Source organism: Oryzias melastigma, linkage group LG15 (genome assembly GCF_002922805.2).
Source record: "Oryzias melastigma strain HK-1 linkage group LG15, ASM292280v2, whole genome shotgun sequence".
NCBI lineage: Eukaryota > Metazoa > Chordata > Actinopteri > Beloniformes > Adrianichthyidae > Oryzias > Oryzias melastigma.
Genome location: NC_050526.1, coordinates 13,731,968 through 13,753,788, shown reverse-complemented (window position 1 = coordinate 13,753,788; position 21,821 = coordinate 13,731,968). Strand labels below are relative to the sequence as shown.

At 38.3% G+C, this 21,821-nt stretch overlaps 1 protein-coding gene across 4 annotated transcripts in view; it reads right to left on the bottom strand.

Moving 5' to 3' along the window:
• Positions 1 to 6,881, bottom strand: part of si:ch211-125o16.4 (neuroblast differentiation-associated protein AHNAK) — a 13,699-nt gene extending 6,818 nt beyond the window's left edge. The window contains exons 1-2 of one of the 4 annotated variants that reach the window (XM_024297500.2): positions 6,761 to 6,881; positions 1,737 to 1,841 (exon numbers count right to left, since the gene is read on the bottom strand). The gene's annotated coding sequence lies outside the window, so the exon portion shown is untranslated. Of the gene's footprint in view, positions 1 to 1,736; positions 1,842 to 6,618 lie in introns of all 4 variants that reach the window. The other 3 variants (XM_024297498.2, XM_024297501.2, XM_024297502.2) reach the window with 3 other exon arrangements.
• Between the last annotated feature and the right edge of the window lie 14,940 nt (positions 6,882 to 21,821).

Sequence of the window (21,821 nt, the reverse complement as noted above, 5' to 3'; positions counted from 1 at the left end):
ACCGCCGCAGTGGGGCCCATGTTATTGCTTCCCTGGGCCCCCAAACTGCTAAATCCACCACTGGTTAGAAGCATATTTTTCATCAACTAGATGGCACCAATGCAGAGAGAAGGGGGTTTCCAGTTGACAAATGGATGTAATGATCGTCACTGAAGTAAAAACGTCAAAATCACTCATCCAAAATGCTGTAATATGTGAAGTCACATCTTTAAAAATGCATCTCAGCCTCTAAAACCAAAGTCTTTCATGCTATTAAAGCATCAACGTTTCATTACAGCTTCCAACTCAACCGACATGAGCCATTTTATTGAATGCAGGACATATTTTTTACTTTAGTAACCGTGACACATGAGACACCACCAGACGGTCGCCAAGCGTCAATAACCCACCCCAGATCTAAGATTGACATGACAAATGGAGTCAGCAAAAGCACCTTTAAAAAATATAAAGAGCCAAAAATGATTGGCATCAGAGCCGCCTCAGGCCTTCTGACGGATGCAAAAACACCCACACAACGTGTTGTGTCAAGCTTCAGGAATCCAAAGCTTCTGCCAGCTTTACCGAGTGGAATGCAAGCATCCAAACCAGTCTGTTTACCTGCATTCAGCCTGACACCAGCACACGGTTCCACCACACCCCAGCATTCTCAGATGCAAACGCTAATGTCTTCAGCTGCAGGGTGGTTGCATTGATACGAATGCAGACTTTGAAGACTGAACTGTCCGATGACGACCTCTGTGCAACTCACCCCCTCATTTGACTAAGAAAACAAGTAGGATCAGCACTTACAATTTAGGTTTAAAATAAAAATAAATACATAAATTGGGGTCACTTAATTTTGTATCAAAATATATCAAAAACAATCTGAGAAATATTCATGATACTTGGAAAAACTCAAGTAATTTTGTTCTAATTTCTAGTCAAATGAATATAGGACACTTGTTACAAAGCAGAACGACTTATTGGGCAACATTCCACATCCTAAAATTACAGGTAATATTTAAATTTCACATATTAAACAGAAAAATACATTGTAGCAAGATGCATCAAATGAAAATAAATTGATATGATCAACAGAGCGCTGAAGGAAATGGACTATATCACAACTTTTTCAAGAAAATTTGTCTCAAACATTTTCTTCAATCTTATAACCAAGTGTAATTCATTATTTAGAGTTAAATATCATTTTTTTAAACTTGTGCTTTTTAAATAAATGATAAATAAGTTCAGGGCCTTCACGATTAATAATCCAAATTTTGAAAAAATTATAGTAATTAATGCAAAGCTCAGACACCGTTCATGCAACAAAAAGGCGTTTTCTCCGAACAAGGGCGGCAACACAGGTTCCATAAAACTGTGAGGCAGTGGGGTGTGAGTGTAACGTCTCCACAGAAACAAGTTTCAGATGACAAAACAGTCCAACAATTCTAAAGTAAGACATCCTGTTTTCTTTACATAGTCTTTACTTCTACAATCAGCGCCGCCGCTAAGACCAGAAACTCTACAGAAATCCTCTCTGTGATGCATAAAACCGATGTTTGGAAATCCAAACAAACCCCAACTTCAACCGTACTGAGATTGTACAATAAATGATATGTAATCACTTTAAATCTGACATGATTAAAAGTCATGTCTCTAAATAATCTTTATAAAAAACACTTTTTGCAATAGTCATTTCACAAAAAGATATTTACTAATGGTGGAAGAATAAATTGAGAAAACAAAGTAGGGCTCACCTGATACTCCTTCCAGATGCACTTGAACTAAAGCTGGGATTCTTCTCCTCCGACTGTCACTGCTGATCTGTTGGACAGTTCAGAGTGAGTCTGCAAGATAAATGCCTGAAAGCAGGCGGGAGAACAGGTTAGGCAGCATCAGCAACGCCTCTCCTAGTGGCCACTTTTCCCTCCGCAGCTCACACACACACTCCCACACACCTCTTGACTTGAGACTGCACTTTTTTGGCAGCCGAAACTTGACTAGAAAGCACCACAGAGAAAGATGCGGCGGAGAGTTCCACGCCACACCTCAGTAACAAGAGTAACCAGGTGTACGGACCAACAAACACACAGCAGCGCCATAAGACAACAACAATGGTTTATGGTCCAAGTGAGAACCATTAGTGCTTCAGTGATTCATAAGTCAGACTTGGTGGCTTAACAAATACAACACATTCTGCTCAAAGCTGCAGGGACTGGAGTCAAAACACGCGTTAAACCACCCGCAGAAGCTCTGATGAATGTGGAGACCAATAACATGATCAGAATAGCCTCCAGATTCTGAACAATTTGACAAAACTCTGTGTATTGTAAAAATCCTCCAACCGTGCATTAATAAAAGGCAAATGTTGGATCTCTGTTCAAACACTCCACTGTTCTGAGCAGATTGCATTCCAAACAGGCATGAGTCAACAACCAACCCGATCAACAAATTAATACAAAGTGATGACTGTTTACAGGTGAGGACGGGTGTAGTCAGTATCAGAACATAGTTAAACCATGAGCAATGCAAAGTAGCATTCTTAATGAGGCGAAAGAGCAGTCGGGTGTTAAAGTAAACTGGATCGACTTCATCTGCCTCACAAAAGGAGAGGCGTTTGCATTTTCAGCAGGTCTTTAGATTCATCGAGAAAAAGGCTTTGAGCAAAAAGAAAAAGACCTTTTTATAACATCAGACGGCTAGCGTAATTAGCCATGTGTGTTTGATTTGATGTAGAATTATTACTATGAAAACTGAATTGAATGGCTACACTGATAGCAGCCTGTCAGCTACTTAAGGCCTAGACACATCTTGAAGTGTGACACCTAAAAGAGGCATGATCAAGTGTGACGGTGCTGTGTCCTAGTCCTCAGGTACGTTTCCGTTGCATATGCTACCCGTTTTCCTGCTTATGGTTAGGCAAATGTACTTGGCAACCAGGTTTGGGAGTGCTCCAAGTAAGATTCTTTTTTTAAGTTAAATAATTGAAAAAGCTGTTTTCCATCAGCTAAATGAATAGTTAAGGCTTCAGACAGCTCCACAGCACTGAGATGACTCTGACCAAAGTGACAAATGAAAGACATTTGAATACAGACAGTAGAAATATGTCAGTGCTAGTTTTATTGGATCTCAGTGCCACATTTAACCATGCTATTCTACTCAGATGACTGGAAAACTGGGCCAGTACTAAACTGGTTCAAAACATACTTGGAACATAGTAAATATTGTGTCAATTCGTAACTTCACTTCTGAGTTAACAGAAATTACATGTGGAGTTCCCCAAGGCTCCATCCTGGGGCCACTTTGATTTAACACCTACATGCTCCCACTGGCTCAGGTTATAAAGAACAACAACATTAGTTACCATAGCTATGCAGAACACATTACATTTACACCAGGGTCCCGTTTCAAGAAGCAGGTTTTGTTGAAACCGAGTTTATGAACTCAGAGTTAAGGAAAACTGAGATTTTGGTTTCACAAACGGTGGTAAGTTAAACCCGTGAAAGTGGGTTCAACCAAACCCGTTTCATGAAGCGCGGAAAGCTGAACTCAGAGCTTTGGCAACTGACTCTGAACGTAACCTGGTCTGGAGCAGTTCCCTGCGGTCTCTGCCCCTTCGTAACCCTTCCGCTCTCCTATGCTTGCCTAAATTAATAGTGGGGTCATCTGGACAGACATGAAGTCTTTTCCACCTTTGTCCTGGAAGGGCAAACTCCTCAATGTAAAGGTGGGGTCATCTGGACCCCATAAGAGAGCACTAGGGCAGTGAAGGATGTTCAGGACTATCTCATTAAAGTGTTGAGAACATTCACATTTGAGATGTCACGACCACGCTGAAGCCAAAACAGTATGTCCATTCATAGAGGATCCTGTAGATGGAGGCCGTATCGATCCAGAGGGAATGTCATTTTTGTCGGGAGAGGATTTTGAGGCAACGAGTCGATTTCCTGGCGCTTCCAAATTCAATTGTATTTGAGTGATGCAGTTTTCAGGGGACTCGCTATTAATAATCCGGAGTTTTCTTTTCCCAATTTAAACCTTTAACAACGGAAATCTTTAAACCTTAAACACTGGAGATGTCTGTCAAAACATCTACTGTATTAAGGAGCCATGTCTGATGTCAGTGTGACCGCCTTTCAATGCTAGAGGTTGGGGGTTCGTGTCCTGGTCATGGACATGTTACATTATGCTAAAAAAAAAACTTTTCGATAATTATTTATTTCTCAAGATTTAAAATGAAATACTTTAAATACACATTCCAGGCAGCTACAGCGAGTCTTTTTTGCATGCAGTGATATTTGTGTGTTATAGAAAATGGTCATTCATGTAATTACAGAGAATACTTGTTAAACTTTCGACAAACCAAAAACCATTACTTACTTAAAATGTGTCAAAATGACAGTCCTGACAGTATTTAGTACTTATTGAAATGATTCAAATGTAGACATCTGCATTAACTCTGGCAGCCGTTTTCTCCCACTCCAACTCTCTGTTTTTCCGCTGCATCAAACAAAAACTCTGAGTGTGCAAATTCTGAGTCAGTCAACTCTGAGTTCAGGTTTTAACTCTGAATTTGATAAACCTGCTTCTTGAAACAGGCCCCATGAGACCGAGGCCTTGTACAGGCTCTTGGTAAATGCATTGAGGACATTAATGACTGGATGTGCCACTTCAATTAAACAAAAACAAAACTGAGGTTATTGTCTTTGGGGCTAAAGAAAAAAGGTTAGACGTCACTACAGAGCTTCAATCTATTCAACTAAAAACTACCAGCCAGGCCAGAAACTTGGGTGTAGTGATAGACACAGACCTACATTTTGATAAACATATTAAGACAGTCACAAAATTACCCTATTATCATCTAAGAAATATCTCAAGGATTAAAGATCTGATGTCTAAGCAGGACCTGGAGAAACTAGTGCATGCTTTCATCTTTAGTCGACTTGATTACTGTCACAGTGTTTTTACAGGAATACATACATACAAATATATATAATATGGAAACTGCAGCTTATTCAGAGCTCTGCTGCTCGGGTTCTCAGAGGGACCAAAACAGTTGACCACATCAGTCCAGTTCTGAGGTCTTCACACTGTTTGCCAGGTGTTAGACTTTTGCATTTTCAGTTTCAGGTGTGTGGCGCTCTAAGCTAGCAGGAGAGTGCAGAAATAATAGATGATGGACAGAGGAGGTTCCATCCACAACTCAGAGGACAATTTCTAATAAACTACTGCAGAAACTGTTTCAGAAGACGGTTAATCCTAATCAGAAGTCCCTTGGGAATGGTTTTGAAATGGATCAAAAAGACAATCTTAGTGGGACTTTAAGGTGCTAATTCAACAATTATAAGACATTTTCCATATCTGGGATGCATGAAAATGCTATTTAATTTTCATGGTGCTACCTCACAGCTTCAAGACTTTCCTTAGCAACCTAAGTGTTTTTGAAACAGATGCTATGATGAGTCAATGTCAGACAGGATTTAAGATGATCCAGTTTCATATAGATTACATAAAGAGCCTATATGCATGTTACAGTGCAGACGCGTGATGACAAAGCTCCACATGAATACCTTTGGAGTTTTGTATCAGACTTTGAGAACAAAGACATGGGTCTGAACAAAGCAAGCAGAATTCTGAGACTGCAGGTGTGATGACTGCTTTGTTTTTGTCCAGTTACTTCAGAGCAAATAATCCAATCACCTTGAGGATCACAGTTCCAGCCTATTTTTTAACATTTCAAGATTTCTGATATTAAATTCAAGTAGTTGTAGCTCAGAAGGCAACTGTGATAATCAGAGTTAACTTACCGGTAAGCACATATAGGAAATCAGTCATTTTCAATACTATGACAAAAAAAGTTTTTTTTTTCTCCAAAGTTACCCTAATGAGAAAATTCTTTATTCTTATATCAAAGTGAGGACTTAAAAAAATGTGAAAATTACAAACCATTGTTTTTCTTAAAAAATTAGAATTTTGATATATTTGGCATTCCTAAATTCAGACAATTAAATGAGAATAGTCGATAAAAAGAAAGCATATTACAATTATGTGCAAAAGGTTAAGGGGATAAAAAAAAATACATTTTTAAATTAAACTTGACTTGATAACACTTTAGTAGCTCTCATTTGAAGACAATAATTGTTTTAAAATTTCAATAATAAGAGGAAATGAGCATTTCTAAATCTCCACATTCAAATCTTTTTTTCCTATTTTTTTTTTATGTAAACCTGCTTTTTGCAATTTTGCATTCGCAAAAAGCACGTTTTCTTCGTTTCGGGGCATGAGTAAAGTCATCCTCCTTTGCCTCTTTTAGATCTTTTAGACATGCCTCCATGAGGCAGCGGTGAGAGGAGGAACTTGTGGGAGCCGAGGAGTTCTTTCTGGAATGTGGTTTCTAGACCCCTTCAGTCTGCCCTGGCTCTTCTGATCAGACTTCATTCCTAAAACAAAATGCTGCCACGCCTTCGTTCATTAACATTTTCTTTGATTCAGGCACATGAGTCATCTGAGATGGTTGAGGTGTGAAGATGAAACAGATCCCAGATCATAAAATAAAAGTTTTACAAATGTCCAAAATCTTTTAGTTTTGTCTTTTTTTTTTTTTTTTTGTCAATTTTCACTACGGCTGCTTTTACTCACCCAATTAATGTTCTGAAATACTTGTGATGGAGTGAGCAGAGAAAGTCTGGAGCAAAAGCCAAAACTCACTTCAGGTTTTGTTCTCAGATTTGGCCCCTCTGTATCTTCATTCCTGCTGTTTAAACTTTGTGAAATGTATTACCTGAAATGTGTCTGCATCTGCAGTCCTGCTTCATCTGCTGTAATGTTGCTGCTTCTCCTGGTGATTGTTCACACCTGGGCTCATTTCCAATCAGGCGAGGCAGCTATTTTGTTGAACAGCAGCTTCCACAAACAAAGGCAATACAAAGTGCAGTAAAAACACTCCAATCAAAACTAACAATGGACCAAAACGAATTATGTTCTGTCAAATTATGTCATCTCAATTGTTTGTTTTTTGTGATCTTATGTCCTGCTTTTTAATCATCAATTATTGTATTTTTTGTGCTTTTCTTTCATAATGTAACTGTGTATGTGTGTGATTCTATATTTTGCTTGTTGTTTTCATGTGTAGCTGTCAGGGGACTACGGATACAAATTAGCATCACTGCTACAATCCTCTATATTTACATATACCACTCTCTAAATGGATGTTGATTAGTGTCCCTATCCAAAAAAAATTCCTAATAACAGAATACAATCAATATATATATACCAACATGGGAACAATCAAAGTGTAGATGGTGCATAATGTGAAGCAAATTGACCAGAAAAGAAGAATGTTTAACTTTGGTCACATTTGATCTCATTTGTCTCACAGATCTGATCAAAGCAACATTACCCTGTCTGGTTCTGACTAGAATCAAACCAGCTGACCGGTTCCTGTACATCTCAGAGACGTGCTGCATGGATCTGAGAGGCCTCACAAAACTCTGAAAGCAGCAGAGATCTGATCTGTTTTTCTGGTCCTGGTCCAAACTCTGGCAGGACTTTTCTAAAGGAACAGCAGCTTCCTAGTAGTATTATTGAAGAGCAGACAGAAGGCTGTAATCTCTGATTTATCCTGAGCTCTGTGTGTGTAAATAGAAGTCTGTTTTTCATTGTCAGCAGCAGGATTCATAAACTTTGCGTCACCTCTGTCTCAGATATCCTCTGCCGGCTCAGTTCACAATCAAAGTTTAATTTACTACCTAAATTCAGGTAAAAAGGGAATGTTTTTAAAGTTTTATACTATGAAATCTTTCAAAAGATTTCATTTCAAGACAGAATATAATATTCATGATGAAAAAAATTGATAGAAATATTAATTTTTAGACTGAGACAATTTGATATTAATAGAAACATTTAGATTTTCCCATTTGTTTTTTTTTCTACCTCCTTCATGTCTGATCACTCTAGATTTTAGTTTGCCATCTAATGAGCAGCTTAATCATTCCTAACACAATACTGACCTAAATACTTAAAACCGTTTGTTTATGGTTTATAAATTATGACAGATTGATACACAAAGATTTGATATTGGAACTTTATGATCCAAATGTGAACTTCCGCCAAGATTTATCTTATGATTTTACCTCTGATTTGTGCAATATTCTTTTAGTGCGGGACAATTTAGTGCCCTGGATTTTAAAGGCAATTTGGACACGATGCTCACTGCTTTTCTTTAGTTTTTTAAACGTCAGATATGAGGTCACCGATTTCACAAAGTCAAAATGGAATCAATACAAATATTTCACGACATTTATTTTTGACTCCATTTTGTTCTGGCGGTGAAAATGTGGATGATTTATTCAAAAATTACATTTAAATATGTTTTTTGTTCAAAATCGTTTAACCAAAATGCATTGTGGTCTATATCCACTAATCCAGTGAGCATCGATGCACGCTAGTTTTTCGCAAAGACTTCTAGGAAATTTCTAGCTCACTCAAGTTTGAAATGAGTAGCTTTTTTAAATGAGTGCACTATAGTGAGTAGGGGTCGAATTTGGACTTAGCTTATGATTCCAACCCACCATGAGATCCAGCTGGGGAGAGCGGAGCTTGATGGTTGGAAATAGAATTTTCTTGAGGGGTTAAAAATGATCATTTGTTTAAAATCTTCCAGTGGTCTTTCATTTAGTCATCTCCTGAACCCACTTAAGTCAACCCAGGTCTACCCAGCTACTGCTGGGCAAAAGCGGGGTATATCTTGGACAGGTCATGGGTTTGTTTTAGGGGAAAGCAGAGACAGGGAAAAACCTGTATCCAAACCTAATGGATAATTTAGAGCAAGGGTGTCAGACTCCAGGTTTCGAGTGCCAGCATCTCAATGGTTTTTAAGAAATCCTGCCTCACATGCTGCTGATAAATCTGGATCCAGTGTGCTTAGCCAATGCCAGCTGGGTGGCTCAGTTGGCTGTGTGCAGGACTGGCGCATGGGAAAGGGGATTTGTTTCCCGGGGGTGCAATGAGCCGAATCCAGTGTGGGTCCTTAGGTAGGACCCTTCATGCTACTGCCATGTAGCCACAAGGAGACTCGGATCTGAGTCTCCCTGTGCCGGTCCGGATAAAATACAGGGTTATGTCAGGAAGGGCATTCACCATAAACCTCTAACAAGCCAAATGTGTGGATCAGTGAAAGCTGATTTACTATGGTGACCCTCTGTGCCGAAAGGTGAACATCAAGTGTGTTTAGCCAATGAAGAGCTTCAATGACAGGTTAGCAGGAAAACATGTTGGACACTGACCTGACACTTGTGATTTAGAGTCCCAATTTAACCTACCAAGTGTGTTTCTGGACTGTGGGAGGAATGCTAGAGAAAATGTAGACAGTCATGGGAACATGCAACCTCCTCACAGAAAGGACCCAGTGGTTCTTGAATTGGGGCATTTTTGCTTTAAAGCAAAGTAGTAACCACAACACCACTACAGCCCACAATGGTTTCACAGAGAAGATTAATCCAAGAAAAAAACTAATAGTTTAACTATAGTGATTTAAACTAAAGAGGCTTCTGAAGATGTCATAGAACTCTGCAGGATGAAGAGCAAAGGGAACTATTGTGTTTAAGTTGAACAAGATGTACAATAAGAGTTGTGTAACCCTCAGAGAGCAGCAGGGACATGCCAGTGTATGGGTTTGAACAAAGGTTTATTTGTAAAAGAAGACAACGCAAAGCACACGTGTTAGGATGTATAACCGGTTCAGCTTTGGTTCATATTAGTTTAACCACAATCCAATCATTTCATTTAAATTCAGTTAAAGCTCACATTAACCTCTTACTAGTCCTCAAATGAAACTTCCTGGAAACAATGCAAATCTCAGTAGTCGTGTTTCCATTAACTCTGAAATTTCGAAAAACGGAATTTCGATATTAAATTATCCTAATGGAAACACCACAATTTCGAAAAAACTCGCCTTTTTCGAAATAAAGTTTTTGCGCTTAGAGGAGGTGGTATTTGGGCCGTATCGAAACAGTAGTTTTTCGAAAAACTGTAATGGAAACACTTTTTTTCGAAACAAACGAGTCACGTGACCATTAACCGGACATGGCGTTTCGGACAGGAAGCAGGAAAAGCTGGTCAAATGCGCTTTTTCACAGCAACTGGCTGCCTTGGGCACCGCACAGCTCATCAAAAGTTGAGCGTGTCATGCAAAAATGCTGAATCCACAGCTCTTCGGTGAATTCTTCAACCACGATTTAACAAAACTGTTTGACTCTACGCCGCTCCCACGTTTAAGGAGCCTGCCGCTCCAAGGCTCGGATCAGACGTAGACGTCTTCTCTGAATGGGAAAGATGAGAGCTAGCTCCGTGGCAGAAATGTGAATGAATCTACTGCACATGAAAATAGTGTTTAAATCCGTCGTCATGTTTTTTTTAATGACATCGCGGGAATTACTTCGAGTTTTTCGCATAATCATGGTTTAATGGAAACGCTGTTTTTTCGAAACATTGTTTTATCGAAATTCTAGAAATTTCGAAAAAGTTTTGCGCAAAAGTGTAATGGAAACGCAGCTAGTGTGTTCTCGTTGTCTCTGCTTGGAAAAATAACTGTTATCCTGGTGTTTCCATGAGAAGAAAACCACAAAAACAGGAAATGCTTCACACCCTTGTTGTCAGAACTGAGTATGTCTTTCTGCTGTCCACAGAAACCTGCATTGATCCACCATTGCTCAAGGATGGAGTAATATGTCAAAATGAACAGGTACAAAAACCCACCGAAGCACATCAACATGCCCACAGTGAACCTACAAAGCATGTTTTTGGACTGTGGGAGGAAGCCTGGAAAAAACCCATAAACACACAGGCAGAACATTCACACAGAACGGTCCCAGAATCAAAGCAGGCCCCTCTCGCCGTGCGGTGAGAGCACTAATCACTGTGCCTCCATGCAGCCGTCACTGGCAAAACTGAAACCAAGCGAGAATTTCTGAAAGTCCATCTGCAAATGAACACTGGAGACTGCTAAACTGTGTGGGGGGGTTTTTTGGGCCAATGGGTGAACCAATGAGTCTTCTTTTCTTTCAGCTGCTCCTCAGGGTTTTCTAGTGTAAATCATCTGCCTCCATGTAAGCCTGGTTCCGCATTCTCTTCACTCAAACCATTTCTCCTCAAATCCTGAATACATTCATGATCTATTTTTCTTACCTCTAACCTCAGCATCCTTTTACCAACATCATCATTGTCCCTCCTCTCAGTGTGTCCAAAACATTTCAATCTTCTTGCCTGGCTGCATTTATCTCCAAAACATACATCTACCATGATCTTTTCCACTGACCCATGCTCATCCCTTCCAAAGAGAACCTCAAAATCTTCAGCTTTGTGTCCAATTCTGCCAACTCTCTCTTTCTCTGATCACTGTCTCTAGACCAGTGTGTTAACCAAACAAAAACAAAATCTATTTCTTCTACTAAACTACCTATTTTTGATTCAACATCACCGCTACACTTCATGCTTCCCTTTTCCCCTTCAGTCTGAAACTTTGAAGGTGTGACAGTTATTTCAGTATGTAAGCATGGCTGAAGCTTCAGAGTCAGCCTTTTTGGAGTTTGGAGTTCCTGGTGATTGGATTTCCTGCAAAATGACCAAGCTGTGTCAGACACAGATGCATCTGCTCACCCTGTGAGTTCACGTGGGGTTTGTTTGTACATGTCTGTTAGCCAGCGGCTGCTTTTCTAGAGCCAAAGAGAAAGAAAGAAAAAAAAAAACTTATTTGACTGGTGTTTCAGCTGCAGCCTCCTCTTCAGGTTCAAACTTGTGTCTTTTTAATGAATACCTGCAGAAAGCTGTGAGGCAGACTGAGCTCTGCAGAACAAAGATGAACTCACACATTTTGGTTTGTCGGAACAGATTTTTGACCCAGCTCTCTCCACTGCAGTGCATTGTTGTCCAGTCGTGGAGCAGCATTCCCCTCATTGCTAGCTTGCAGGTCTGTTCAAAGCTAAATTCCCCATTTATCAGTAATAAGCTGCAGGCCTGCATGAGCGCTGGAAGGCTGGGGGAGGGGACTTGCACGCTTGTTGGTAGGTGAGAACATAGAGAATGTCATTCCGGGTATTGTTTGTTGTAGCCTTTGCTAAGTGATACCCATCGAGCACATAGGTATTCAGAGCATGTGGAGGGTATTGAACCTGTTACTTGCTGCTTCTTGCTGAAACTAACACCGACATGAATTTTCATTCACACTTTGGAGCGTGTCAGGCCTCATGCTCAGATTATTAGCAGTCAATTCTGGAAAGCAGAACGAGGCGACGACATCATTCACTGGAATCAGAAGTCCCGCAGGACATGGAAAATACCTGAGAGGCTAACAGGAAACTGTAGCACAAGAATGCTACTGACCTCAGATAGTTCAGCAGCCTGCGATGTCCCTCCATTCTGTTGACTCATTCTACAAATTTAAGGACAAAACAACATTTCATGAATATTTTATGCTCTGAGATATCTGCTGGTCTCCAAAATCCAGACGAGTAGAGGAACGGAAGATGATGACACTGAACAAATCAACTCTTCCCTAATTACAATATTTTTTGGACTATAAATCACAGCCCTGGCCAAACCATGCAAAAAAATGTAAAATCTGAAAAAATTGTATTAAATTAAGGGCATGTTTATGTCTGGTTGTCCATTCATTTGACCCCAAAGTTTGGCTCCTTTAACCTAATAACACCAGGTAATGCTGGAGTCATCCATGTAACACACTCTTTGGCCTACCATAAATCTTTCACTGGTAACGAAATGATCACATTTCCAACAAATTCTGCTGCCAAACAGCCACTTTGTGCCTAAAATACTACACTTTACGATATATGTGTTTCATATCAAAGTTGCTTTTCTCTGCGTCAGAATTAATGGTTTTACTTTAACTGCTAAACTCCTTCATTAGTATTGCATATGGGGCGACCATAGTTCAGACGTAGAGCACTTGACCTCTGATTGGAGGACTGCAGTCTCAGTTCCCACCTTGCCTGCCTAAGTGTAGCTCTCCGGTGTTATAGAGTAAACTGATCATTCCATTCTATAAATTATTAAACTACAAGGCTGGACCATTTCAGAGCTGTGCATACTGTCTGTGTTGAACATATAAGTTAATTCCCACAAAATGAATTCTTGGCATCATGTAAAAAAAAAAAAATTAGGCTTGTTTCTCATTTTTGAAACATGATGTCATATCCTCCCAAGATCTACAGGCAGTCAGAAAGCTCAAACCAGACTTCAAATAAGTTTAAAGACCCACTCCAATGATAATTGTGGATTTTTTTGGTGTTTTTAAAATGTTCTTGTGGTATTTTTCTTTTGATGGAGGACATATATTTTAAAAAATTGCTTAAAAAGATTTTATTTGTGGCATTGAAAATTTACTTACTGGATGGGCTGCAAGCTCCATGCTTTACTCCATTCTGATGGATCCATTTGTAGACAACTAGATCCATGAACATCGCCATTTTAGTTGCAGTGGTAGTGTTAGGTTGGGATTGTGAAGGGCTGTAAGCTAGCGGGAGTGTAAACAAAGGGATGATGGGAAACGAAGGCAGGCTGACTCTGCGTCAACAGACCCGCCCACAACTCAGGGGTAAACTTCTGATGAATTCCTGCTGCTCTGCAGAAAATATGTTCTAGAAAACAATAGGTTTTTTGATTTCGGCTATAAACATCAATCATATTCAAAGAACACCGGAAACACTTTTACAATCGATCACAAGATGATTGGAGTGGGACTTCAATAGAAACTAGAGTGTGTCCTTTCATCAACCAACCATGGTCACCACTGTTACTGTGATTGAAGTAATATGGGTAGGTAGATGAAGAAGACAGGTAAAAGACACCTGAGAGGAAAATGAGATATTTGCCACAGGACTCCCACAAATTGTCTATATTAGGGCAACCCAAACTTCATTATTCAGTTTGAATGCAATGCTTGATTTTAAAGTATCCTCACCCTGTTGGAATAGATTATCTAACCCAGGTTGTTTTGTCAGTAAATTGAATTTGGAATTAAGTGAAGTTATAGATCTGTATGGTTATAGATCTGTTTAAAAAAAACCTTCTCAGAGGCTGCCTCTCAGCAGTCTAAGGTCACACCAATCTGAACGTAACCTTGACTGTTTCAGAAATATAACAAAAGGAGGAGAATAAATGATAACTAGTTTAAGACCTTTTCCAGGAGCTTCACGAGGACTTTGAAGTCTATGGAGGAGAGACAATCTGCTTCCTCTGATGCTTCAGTACCAGAGATTGACTTGTAGAAGCTGATGATTCACAGCTACAGGGAGTTTTTAGTCCATGATAGAATGGTGGATAAGGTGATGGCATAAATTGAGCATCTACCATTCAAAGTACAGAGGAAAAGGTGATAACTGTGATAGCCTAGATGGTCTAAATGACAGTATTGTTTTCTAACAACACTTCAAAAATGGACAAAGGATCATCTGTCAGTTTGAGTTCACCAATATTCCATCTTCTTAGACAGAAAGTAGAAAATGAAACCACACCGGGACCATCCATTCATGCAGGAATGACAGTTCTTCCTTTTTAGAAAAGACAATCATTTTCAGTTACATTGTTTTTTGCCAACGGAAGTCTGATCAAATCAGTGAAGCTGAGGGCTTGTCTTCTAGGCTTGAAGCTCCATTCCTCCTCCTCTCCTGAGCCTCACGCCTTAGCCTTTAGTTCTAAGCTCACGAGTGTTGACGCTCATGGACACTTTGGCGGTAAAACCACCTCTGATGACACCACCCACCTCTCTGCTGAGGATGTGGTGAACCAAAAGAAAGACTTCCTTTAGCGTTGGTCCATCATTGTGTTCAGTTCAGCTTTCATCCGTTTCTACATCCTCAGCTGATTAAAGCCTAGCAAAGAGTTTCATCACAGACATGTTTGGACACCTATTGATGTAAATATGGATCAATATACTTTGGCTGCAAAATTGTCTTAATTTTGAAGCAAAACTGCTTTTTATAGCTGGAAATAAACTCAACAGTTAATGTACAAACATTTTTTCGTATTTTTAATTACTTTTGGATCATTGATAATGTACTTGTGAACGTTTTGAACTCCATTGAAAGCAGGAAAATCATGTGGAATTGCAGATTACATTGGTATTTTTGTATTCTTGTCATAGCCACAATGTGGAAGTCTGATACTTTATTTAGACAAACAAGAAGAAGTTTGCATAGATTTTTGCTCACCCTGACAATCTGTTAGAACTTAGAGTTGTATTTTCCGACAGTTAAAAGTGAATATTTCCATCTTTTTTGAACTTCTCATTCGTTTTTAGTAAACATTTTGGCTAAATCTTCCCCATAAAAGGATTACTTTTGTGTAATTTGATCACCCCAACAGTAATTTAAAACAAAGAAGCCCGACACCAGGGGCCTGAAACTCACACATACGGAAACATTTACAAGATAAAAGTGTCTGCAAAGTTAAGAAACACCTGATACCGTCTCAGGCTGCACATTTGCCCCTTGTATAAACCAGGAATGCAATCGTTCTGCATTTTTAAACTGCTGTGCTCTCAAGGCGCATAAACTTCCGCTCCTGCCACAAACTTCATCAGAATGAAGTGGCTGTCATCACCTTTCCTTATTGTTCTGCATAATAAAGGGGGCACAAACATATTCCTAACATTTTAAACAAACTTTTATTTTGAAAAAACTCCACACATGCTATCTCACATACTGTTTCTGATCAGATTAGCCCAATTAAAAAACATGTTTTATTTTTCACTGAGTTGCAGCCAAATAGCAGCAACTGGAGCCTGAAATAAAAGAAATAAAAGATGGAATATTATTGATTGTATTGCAAGTTACTGCAAACTTTCATTTAAAATAGCCTACATTTGTAGCTCAAAAGTGCAATAAATGTTGTAAAAAATTGTGTTTTTTTTCCAAACAAGGAAACAGGTGAAACCGCCAGAAAGGCCCCAGCTTCTTAAGCAACAGAGAAACATGCCCGGCATCTGGGTTAGTTCAGGCATCCCGCCTGCAGCGTTGCTGTGGACTGACTCACGGAGTCACTCTCACGTCCTGCACGCCAGTCCTCAAACGCCAACCAGTCCTGCTGAAGTCAAAAAGAAAGGAAGAAAGAAGGCTATCAGACTTTCTATGAAAAAGAACGTAAAGATTTTTTTTAATGTAACAGAATCATTTAATCTTTTGAGTGTTTGTTAGTGTCTTATTTTTACAGCACAAGTCACTTTAGCTTTAAAATGACTAAATTATAGTTTACCTACACATTCTACACATTTTTAAATCTGGTTTGCTTCAAATACACGGTATAGAGCACATGATGGTTCAAATCCCACTGGGTGCTCTCCTCCCACAATCCAAAAACATGTCTTTTAATATTCTAGAATATTGTCATTTTTAATACCAGGTATTAAGCATTCCATTTTGATACTTGATTTGTGATATGCATGGCATAATGTAATTTATTTTAATGTAAGTTGCCTTTGTCAGTTGTGCCATTTCCAGGTCTATGATCCACAGTTGTGTTCATTTCGGTCATTTTGCTCAGTCTATACAAGCGTCTGGTTTTCAGATAATTTTTTTCTCCATTGTTTTTGTCACGTTCTTGTTGATTTATTAAATGCTTACATTTCTATAACCAAGCCCGATCATCTGCATTTTTGGTCCAAAACATGGACATTTGATGTAATCAATAAGCTCTTTATGATTGTTAATTGATATTATTAATATTTGTGAGTTCGTTAAATGATCTGTGCTTAGACTGGTAACGTGTAAATAACTCAAGTAACATGTTTCAAACTGGATTTTGACAAACTGAATATTTAAAGAATTCAATGTGTCATGTATTGTGTGAATAAGTACAACACACGACTAAGTGTAATTATAATGGAATCATGTAAATGTTTATGTGGATTAGGGCTTTGTATCGCCGATAATGTGCAGAATGGATTCGATAAGATTCCATTTTTATTTATTTATTTATTTGTTTGTAATTGTTATTCTTTCGATCCACTCAATTCAGTTTGATTCAATTCAGTTTTGAGTTTACACGATTTACATTTAAACACATTTGTTCAGAAATACATTAATAATATAAAAATATATTTTTTAAGATTTTCACATTAATCTGATGCAGTTCACATACTGTAAAATTTATTAGTGAAATAATAATTACATTGTTAATACCATACAGTGTTACATGGATTCTCAAACATAGAAGCTCCAACAATTGTTCTGCCTCTCCTGGAGGGTGTTTCAGTTTGGCCACTAGGTGGCGATTGCACTGTATCATTATACCTTATTCCAAAAGAAGAAGAAAGTATGAGTAAAAAACGACCACAAATGGTTACTTTAAAAATATTTCCTTAAAAAGGTTTGGAAAATTCCTGCCTATAAGTTTATAAAGATGTTCATTTAGTCACCAATGTTTATTTAGGTTGACCAAGTGTTAGCATTAGCCATCCTATGGGAAATCCCATCATACATTAGCATCAAGCTAGCTGACTTTAGCATTATGCATTAGATCAATCTTTACTTTTATGGATTGATTGTTGATCTATTAAGCTTTGATTGATTCAGATTGATTTTATCAACCGAGCCCTAATTTTGATGGATATGTATCTTCTTTTACTTTAATTTTTTATTAATCCGGTCAAGCCACAATTAATCATCCAAAGTAAAAGGTTTTTTTTTTTTTGCTTGTTTTCTTCTGTGTTTTGTTTTTATTGTTTGAAATAAACCAAATCTGAATCATTAAGTTAAGTTGTGATTCTAAATTGCCATTTTAGTCTGTTTGGTTGTTTGTCTCTGTGTAGGCCTGTGTGATAGTGATGAAGTGTTCAGGGTGCATCCCGCTTTTGCTTAACAGCAGCAGCTAGGACCTCGTGACCTTGTGACCTCATGACCTCATGACCCTATGAACCTGAACAGGGCTAAGTGAGTTTAGAAGATAGATGGAAAGAGGGTAAAATTGTTACAAATTAGTTTTCTTAACACTTTATATAGAAATAATTGTTGTCATTCTTCCTTTTACACACTAATCAATCAACTAACTCTCAATTTCATTTTTGTCACATCTGCTAATCTAAAAGGAGAAAACAGTCAGATAGATGATGTGGAACACCTTTTAAAAACACGTAGGCCTAAAGCTTTCTTGAAATTCAAACCAAAAAAAGGCAGAAAAACTCGACTTCCGCTCCTGGCAGCAGTTAAAAGCTGAGCTTTGAACTAAGAGGTGGAATTTGGTTTGGCCCAAAGAAGTCCTCTGAACGAGTTCAAAGCTTAGATCCAAATCTCACTCAAAAGTAATGCAGGGAAAAACAGTGTTTGGATTTTTGAAACCTTTGGAGGCAGCACAAGATTTAAAGGCCTTGATCTAAAATTATTTTACTTTTTAATTAAACAAATCAAAACTGTGAAAGAGAGTGCATACGACTTTGGAAAAATAGTAATTCAGCTAAATGTTGTTGTCAGATTCAAACACAACTTTATAAACACAAACTAGTCTACTAATATCATTCCAGACAAAAATCATTGTGCACAACTTTGCAATTAATTATCCTGACTTAACACCATGATTTTGGGAATTTTGTCACAATATGAACTCTTTTTAGAAAACAAATGTCAACAAAGTTCTTTTATGTGGTTACTTTCATGATCATTTTAAGTGGAAAAGTGTGAAAGGTCACAAATGTTTCAGAAATGTTCATCTCATGCACCTTAAGGCCAAAGGAATCTGGTTCATCAAAGAAATTTGATTCTCAGTACTTGCTTTATAATTACCTTTCTTATGAAAAGGTGTGGCGCCCTCTCTCTGCTTCCAGTACCCACAATTCCCTGCAGTTATCCACCCAGGAATACTTCAAGCACCACATTCAAAGCACCTTTACACAGTTTCATCAGCACCTCAGAAATCTAACAAATATTGCATGAAAAATAGATTTCAATTATATTTTAGCTCCTCGACTCATTACAACAAATCTACCATCTCTAATTTTAGAGGAATTTATTTAAAAGGAAGCTCTAATTTAGTACATACATCTGTAGTTTAAGCTTTTAGTTACTTTACAATGGATCATTGTTATCCAAGGGGTCCCACAAGGATCAATACTGGGCACAATGCTGTTGGTACAAAAAGGTTCGCATGAATGCAGATGACATAGCTGATTATGTTTGTGAACAACTTAAAAGAAAAACTTTACAAAAACAGATCAAATATAAGGTTTTCAATTTTTATCATTAATTTATTTAGCTATTTTTTTCTTATGCTTAAGAACTTTTGAGAACTTTTCTGACTTGGAAGCAGCTGCTGATTCTGTGGATTTACAGAATCGTTTGCATGAATCTCCCTTTAAAAAAAAAATCTCAATTTAATAAAACCTGGAGGCTTAAAGATCACAATGTGAAAAACAATTTCAGCAACTCAAAAAAGAAAAATAAACTGTATCCTAGCTTGAAGGTTAATTGTCTTCATTCAAAGATTTCAAACTGTGAGAGGAGCTTTGCTCGTAAAAAAAAAAAAAGAACATTTTTTGAATTGTCAATAAAAAACAATCCTCAAAGCAAAGGCTGGAGGGCATTTGAATGTGTCCTTGTCTACAGTGATGAGTGAATTAAACCATTTGAGGAATCTGTGACGGCCCGTGATCTGCATGAACTGCACGTTCTGTGCGGTGACAGCTGGGACGGGCTCTGACACGTCACCCATGAGCCGGATTCCTGACAGCCTGAGGTTCTCCTGTAGAGACAGCACCAATGCAGAACGGGACTCTGCAGGAACCAAAAGCGCATCTCCTCAGAGGCTCACCTTCTGATACTACAAGACCCTCTCCCGTTAAAAGTTGTGTGCTTTTTGACATGTTCTTGGGGCATTTTTTAACGATGGAGGACATTTGTAAAGAAAAATGAAGCTTAAAATTGCATTTCTAAGTATTTCTTTATTCAAATTGTTGTGAATCGGGAGCAGATAAAAAAGGTGTTCGAAAAAGAGATTCTTTGTTTTGTAGAAAATACTCTGGGCGGGCCACAAGCTCCCTGCCCTGGGGAAGGGGGGCGGGGTTGTTGTGCGCCAACAGTCCCGCCCACAACTCAGAGGTAAAACTCTAATGTTGCTCTGCAGGAACTATGTTCTAGAAAACTACAGGTTTTTTTTTTGTTTGTTTTGTTTTTAAATTCTGGCTTAAAACCTAATTATTAAACTTACTAGACCACTGGGAACACTTTTGCAATTGATCTAAAAATGACTGAAGTGGGTTTTTAACAAGACGGCAGGTTTGTTGCATTTTGCTCATTTAAAAGTGTATTTCTGAACCAGAAATACTGTTTCTGTTACTGGTTTATAACGCTTTGAATGGTTTAGCACCATAATACATGACCTTCCTCCTGTCCTGACCCAGTATGTACCAGCCAGACCTCTCCGGTCATCTGGATCCAGTATTTTGTCAGTTTCTAAAGTCCAAACAAAACATGGAGAAGCTGCATTCAGCTTCTATGCTCCACGGATCTGGAACAGACAGTCTTAGATCTGCTGAAACAGTGTATTTAAATCCAGATTAAAGACTCACCTGTTCTCAAGTGCATTTGATTATTCAAAAGTTTGCATCTGCACTGTTACTTTACAATTACACAAACACACTAGCCTTGTAACTGTAAACAGGCCAGTTTCAAAGTAGATCAAACAAAAATAAATAAAAAAATAGACTGATCTCTTGTCTTGCAAACATTTAGAAGAAAATTGATTTTTTTTTTCATCATCTTTCCTTTTTCACCTTCCTGTTCATGGTTTTAGAAAATACCACTCCTTATTTCTGTGACTGCATGGTGTAGTTCATGTGGTTTGATGCATTCAGGGTGAAAACAAACCAAAATGAGTCTGCTGCACTATAACACGAGCAGGTTGGTTTGATGGAACTTTTTAATCAGATTATTCACGTTTTAGGAGTTGTTTGAAGTAGAGGCAGACACGAATGCATCATGTTTACTATGACTTACAAAAAAACTGTAAGATAAGATTTGACACTTAAGGGTGGTTTGGCTCAATTGTACTGTTTAAGTTTACATGCATACACTTATAATGAAGAACATGAAACCCATTTGTTTTTTTTTCTAAAAAATCATGTTTATGAATTTGATGATGTAAGGATTCTTAGCTTTTGTTTGATTTTTCAGTTGTTGTTCCCTGAGGATGTTTCACCATTCATCCCCTGCTGGCTGTGTTTGCTGTTCCTGGAGAGTCATCAGCAGTTTTCCTCTTGGTTCCTTGTACTGAGGAGGGGTTCTCTGACACCCTCACATCTGACTGGCTGGAGGAGCCCAAACTGTTTTCTGGAAATGTTTTTCCTTTGTTCCTCCTGGTCTGCTCTTCTCAGGTATTTGGGCATCTGGGATCTGTCCTTATTGGGAGGGGTACTGTAAGGATTCTGTGCTCTAGTTAGGTTTTTCACTTGTGTTATTGGTCTTCGTCATGTTTTGAGTTATTCCTAACTGACATCCATTCATCCTCTTCCACTTAGGGAGCAACTTAAAACATAAACGCCATTGAAAAAAACCAGTACAGCACATAATCCTCACTGACCAATAAGATTATCCACATGCAGTGAAAAAGACTGTTTATCATCCTAACTCACAACTTCTAAATAAATTATTAAAACTGCTACACAGTAACCAGGTAAACATTTGAATCACAGCTTTTGGATCAGTAAAATAGTTTTGAAGTCTGATACTTTTACTTGCAGCACAATTTTTGACAATGTTATTGACACAGAATATCTGTCTGAGTTCTAATTTTAAGTGTCTATCACTGTGGGTTTCAAATAAAACCAGATAAGAATGAGCCGG